General features: G+C 42.0%; 1 protein-coding gene across 2 annotated transcripts in view; it reads right to left on the bottom strand.

Annotated features, from left to right (window-relative positions):
- The window catches only part of LOC135544009 (tripartite motif-containing protein 3-like), a 119477-nt gene extending 113667 nt beyond the window's left edge, over positions 1–5810 (bottom strand). For both annotated transcript variants that reach the window (XM_064971339.1, XM_064971342.1), the window contains exons 1-2: positions 5273–5810; positions 186–254 (exon numbers count right to left, since the gene is read on the bottom strand). The gene's annotated coding sequence lies outside the window, so the exon portion shown is untranslated. The remainder of the gene's footprint in view (positions 1–185; positions 255–5272) is intronic.
- Positions 5811–6154: the final 344 nt, after the last annotated feature.

Raw genomic sequence — 6154 nt, 5'->3', positions numbered from 1 at the left:
CCCTCTCTCTCTCCCTCCCTCTCTCTCTCCCTCCCCAGAATACGGATTGTATTTTATATCCGGTGAAGGGTTGAGCTTAGCTGTGACTGGGAAATAAATGACCCGTGGTTGCTGTAGCTGTTAGGGGTACCCCCAGATGCACCATTCAAGACGTATACGTATCCATGTACACACACACGACTTACCCAGCCATGTTGTTGCTGTCAGAGTGGGTGATCTGTGATGCAGTCAGGAATCTGAGTTTCTCCAGACAACTGCACCAGGGACAGAGAGAGTTAACATAACAAGATGTTAACATAACAAGATGTTAAAATGACAAGATGACTCCTCAACCAGAGACAGAGAGAGTTAACATAACAAGATGTTAACATGACAAGATGACTCCTCAACCAGAGACAGAGAGAGTTAACATAACAAGATGTTAACATGACAAGATGACTCCTCAACCAGGGACAGAGAGAGTTAACATAACAAGATGTTAACATGACAAGATGACTCCTCAACCAGGGACAGAGAGAGTTAACATAACAAGATGTTAACATGACAAGATGACTCCTCAACCAGAGACAGAGAGAGTTAACATAACAAGATGTTAACATGACAAGATGTTAACATGACAAGATGACTCCTCAAAGAGAGACAGAGAGATTTAACATAACAAGATGTTAACATGACAAGATGACTCCTCAACCAGAGACAGAGAGAGTTAACATAACAAGATGTTAACATGACAAGATGTTAAAATGACAAGATGACTCCTCAACCAGAGACAGAGAGAGTTAACATAACAAGATGTTAACATGACAAGATGACTCCTCAACCAGAGACAGAGAGAGTTAACATAACAAGATGACTCCTCAACCAGGGACAGAGAGATTTAACATAACAAGATGTTAACATGACAAGATGACTCCTCAACCAGGGACAGAGAGATTTAACATAACAAGATGTTAACATGACTCCTCAACCAGAGACAGAGAGAGTTAACATAACAAGATGTTAGCATGACAAGATGACTCCTCAACCAGAGACAGAGAGATTTAACATAACAAGATGTTAACATGACAAGATGACTCCTCAACCAGAGACAGAGAGATTTAACATAACAAGATGTTAACATGACAAGATGACTCCTCAACCAGAGACAGAGAGATTTAACATAACAAGATGTTAACATAACAAGATGTTAACATGACAAGATGTTAACATGACAAGATGTTAACATGACAAGATGACTCCTCAACCAGAGACAGAGAGATTTAACATAACAAGATGTTAACATGACAAGATGACTCCTCAACCATGGACAGAGAGATTTAACATAACAAGATGTTAACATGACAAGATGACTCCTCAACCAGAGACAGAGAGATTTAACATAACAAGATGTTAACATGACAAGATGACTCCTCAACCAGAGACAGAGAGAGTTAACATAACAAGATGTTAACATGACAAGATGACTCCTCAACCAGAGACAGAGAGATTTAACATAACAAGATGACTCCTCAACCAGAGACAGAGAGATGTAACATAACAAGATGTTAACATGACAAGATGTTAAAATGACAAGATGACTCCTCAACCAGAGACAGAGAGAGTTAACATAACAAGATGTTAACATGACAAGATGACTCCTCAACCAGAGACAGAGAGAGTTAACATAACAAGATGTTAACATGACAAGATGACTCCTCAACCAGAGACAGAGAGAGTTAACATAACAAGATGTTAACATGACAAGATGACTCCTCAACCAGAGACAGAGAGATTTAACATAACAAGATGTTAACAAGACAAGATGACTCCTCAACCAGGGACAGAGAGATTTAACATAACAAGATGTTAACATAACAAGATAAATAAGATGAATAACATAATTCACATCAGTAAGAGCAACTTGGGGAGGACGGGTTTGTGGTAACGACTGGACCGGAATCAGAGGAATGGTATCAAATACATCAAACACGTGGGTTTTCCCTGCGGTTGATACCAGTCCATTGACTCCATTCCAGCCATTATTATGAGCCATTCTCCCCTCAGTAATCTCCACTGACTGACAGGTTTGACAGACTGACAGGTTTGACAGACTGACTGACAGGTTTGACAGACTGACTGACTGTCACTGACTGACAGGTTTGACAGACTGACTGACTGTCACTGACTGACAGGTTTGACAGACTGACTGACAGGTTTGACAGACTGACTGACTGACAGATTTGACTGACTGTCACTGACTGACAGGTTTGACAGACTGACTGACTGACAGGTTTGACAGACTGACTGACAGGTTTGACAGACTGACTGACAGGTTTGACAGACTGACTGACTGACAGATTTGACAGACTGACTGACTGACAGGTTTGACAGACTGACTGACTGACAGGTTTGACAGACTGACTGACAGGTTTGACAGACTGACTGACTGACAGATTTGACAGACTGACTGACAGGTTTGACAGACTGACTGACAGGTTTGACAGACTGACTGATAGGTTTGACAGACTGACTGACTGACAGGTTTGACAGACAGACTGACTGTCACTGACTGACAGGTTTGACAGACTGACTGACTGACAGGTTTGACAGACTGACTGACAGGTTTGACAGACTGACTGACTGACAGATTTGACAGACTGACTGACTGACAGGTTTGACTGACTGACTGACTGACAGGTTTGACAGACTGACTGACTGACAGATTTGACAGACTGACTGACTGACAGGTTTGACAGACTGACTGACAGGTTTGACAGACTGACTGACAGGTTTGACTGACTGACTGACAGATTTGACAGACTGACTGACTGACAGGTTTGACAGACTGACTGACAGGTTTGACAGACTGACTGACTGACAGATTTGACAGACTGACTGACAGATTTGACAGACTGACTGACTGACATGTTTGACAGACTGACTGACAGGTTTGACAGACTGACTGACTGTCACTGACTGACAGGTTTGACAGACTGACTGACATGTTTGACTGACTGACTGACAGGTTTGACTGACTGACTGACTGACTGACAGGTTTGACAGACTGACTGACTGTCACTGACTGACATGTTTGACAGACTGACTGACAGGTTTGACAGACTGACTGACAGGTTTGACAGACTGACTGACTGACAGGTTTGGCAGACAGACTGACTGACAGGTTTGACAGACTGTCTGACTGTCACTGACTGACAGTTTTTTTTGGTTTGATGAGGTTAAATCTGAGGCTTAAAGTTAAACTTTAACTTATAGTTAAATGTCCAACGCAGCCATTTTTATCTCACCGTCAAATCCTTTCTGGGTAACAATTAAGTATATTTATATTAAAATTGTACAAAAAAGATCAAATAAAAACAAAAAGAACAAATAGTTTCTCAAGAAAAGAATTTTTCTAGGACTGTCTGGGAGCTTTCTGAGTGGGGCGGGGAAAACTGAAAATGAGCTGTTATTGGTGGAGAGGTTTGAAACTCCCTTTCTTATTGGTCTATTAGGTCATTTATAGCCTGATGATGTCACAAGGCAGCCACCAAAACAGGCTGAAATGTCAGGCAGTCTTTTCAAAACAGCTCTTACACTTAAATGGCATTATCGTTTTTTCTCTCTCACAATTTCACAGTATTATTCCAACCACATACTGTGGAAATATATATATATATATATTTGGTTTTTGACTTCACTAGGCCTTTAAACCTAGATTAAATACACAAAGTGATGAAGTCATTTTCAATGGCCTCAGATCAAGATTTGGTCCCCATGCCACGAGCTACCTCTCCAGTGGATCTCACTGATGAGACTGGACTGGATGGGTGACCCTCTCCGATTCAGAGGCATTGGGTTAATTACATGTGGAAGACACATTTCAGTTGAATGCGTTCAGTTGTACAACTGACTTGGTATCTCCATTTCCCTCCAATAATGTTTAAAGTTAGGATTGGGGGAGGGGAAACGGATCCTAGATCTGTTCCTCGGGGCTTCTAGGAACAAAACAACCACAACTCAACATCGCCACCTAGAGGCCGGAACAACACATGTCATCTTTACTTGGACAACATTGGATCACAAATCAAATAAAAATATTTTTTTTTATTTTTTTTATTTTGACGTGCTCAGGTGTAAACGGTACAGAGAAATGTTTACTTGAAGAATTTACATGTTTCTTCTACAAACGATATAAATATCAATTGTGTTTATTTTTGTAAATTATGATTTCTCATTATCCTCAATATTGTGTTTTAATTTGTGTGAATGCATTACCGTTTAAAACCCACTTCATTCAGAAATGCATTTCAAAATAATGTGTTGACAAACTAACGTACCAAAATCAATCATGTTGCCAATGGCGACATGCCAGGACAACCTGACCAGCCTTAGTTTCCATGGAGATTGGAAGAACAGGTATTTATTCATGTTTGTACATTTCAGTCTGTTGTAAGGTTTGTGTGTGTGTGTGTGTGTGTGTGTGTGTGTGTGTGTGTGTGTGTGTGTGTGTGTGTGTGTGTGAGACACCATTTTGTGCAATGTGTTTGTTGTGATATAGTGCTGTGTAAATGCTAACATTGCTAGGACAGGCCGAAGACCCTGTTCATCCATTATAACATTACCAGACTGAGACTACTGGGGAAACAGTGATACTGCATCACCAATTCAGGTGATTTTTCTACTGGACCTGTCCCAAATAGCACTCTATTCCTTATGTCCATAGGATCCTGGTCTAAAGTAGTGCACTACATAGTGCACTACTTTAAACCAGAACCCTATGGCACCCTATTCCCTATATATTGTGCCCTACTTTAAACCAGAGCCCTATGGCACCCTATTCCCTATATAGTGCACTACTTTAGACCAGAGCCCTATCGCACCCTATTCCCTATATAGTGCACTACTTTAGACCAGAGCCCTATGGCACTCTATTCCCTATATAGTGCACTACTTTAGACCAGAGCCCTATGGCACTCTATTCCCTATATAGTGCACTACTTCAGACCAGAGCCCTATGGCACCCTATTCCCTATATAGTGCACTACTTTAGACCAGAGCCCTATGGCACCCTATTGCCTATGTAGGTGTTGGGTTAAGGTCGCGACTGTATTATGGCTGACTGTTTTCTTAAGGCATCTGACGGTTATGTCTGAAGTTGTATGTATCCATTCATAGTAAAACAATGATCACCATTTTACCTCAGCGAGCGCCTGCCATCAACCAAAGTAGTTCAGTCTTCACAGTAACAGCAACAACAACAAACAAGATAAAAGTAGATGATTTTTTGTCTCACCTGTCATTTAACGTCCTGGCCTCCTTTAGTTTGTGTTAATTCTGCATTCCATCTCTCTCTGTCTCGGTCTCTCTCTGTTTCTCTGTCTCTCTTTCTCTCTCTGTTCTCTCTTTCTCTCTCTGTTTCTCTCTCTGTTTCTCTCTGTCTCTCTGTCTCCCTCTCTCTCTCTCTCCCTGTGTCTGTCTGTCTCTCTCTGTCTGTCTCTCTCTGTCTCCCTGTGTCTAGTTGAAGACTTCCTCAGTTCACAGTACCACCCTTAATACTCTCTCCAAGTTCTCACTTTCCTTTTCTCCCCCCTCTTAATCTTGCCCTTCCTCCCTCCCTATTTCTGGAGGGATAGCTGTCTACAATTTTCTCACTGGTACCACGCGCACACGCACGCACACACACACACACACACACACACACACACACACACACACACACACACACACACACACACACACACACACACACACACACACACACACACACACACACACACACACAAGGTTCAGTGGAGCAGCCTTGGTGACTGTGTCAGTTGGTGAGGATTGAAGGTCATTCTCTCTCTCTCTCTCTCTCACTCTGTCTATCTCTCTGTATCTATTTCTCTCTCTCTCTTTCACTCTGTCTCTCTCTTTCACTCTGTCTCTCTCTTTCACTCTGTCTCTCTCTCTCTCTGTCTGTCTTTTTCTCTCTCCGCCCCCTCTGTCTCTCTCTATGTGCCTCTCTCTCTCCAAAGGAGCTGGCTCACATGATGAGAGATGATGTTTCCAGAGCTCAGGAGAGAGTCTGAATAGTGCGATTGTCCTGCAGCTGGCATAGTTCAAAGGTCAGGTGCCTCTGGTCTGCCATAAGTCTTTCCCAGAACCAGAACATAAATATAAACAAGAGACAACA

Source organism: Oncorhynchus masou, chromosome 8, assembly GCF_036934945.1.
Source record: "Oncorhynchus masou masou isolate Uvic2021 chromosome 8, UVic_Omas_1.1, whole genome shotgun sequence".
Lineage (NCBI taxonomy): Eukaryota > Metazoa > Chordata > Actinopteri > Salmoniformes > Salmonidae > Oncorhynchus > Oncorhynchus masou.
The sequence above is the reverse complement of the archived record's forward strand: the minus strand, read 5'-3'. Positions and strand labels throughout refer to the sequence as shown.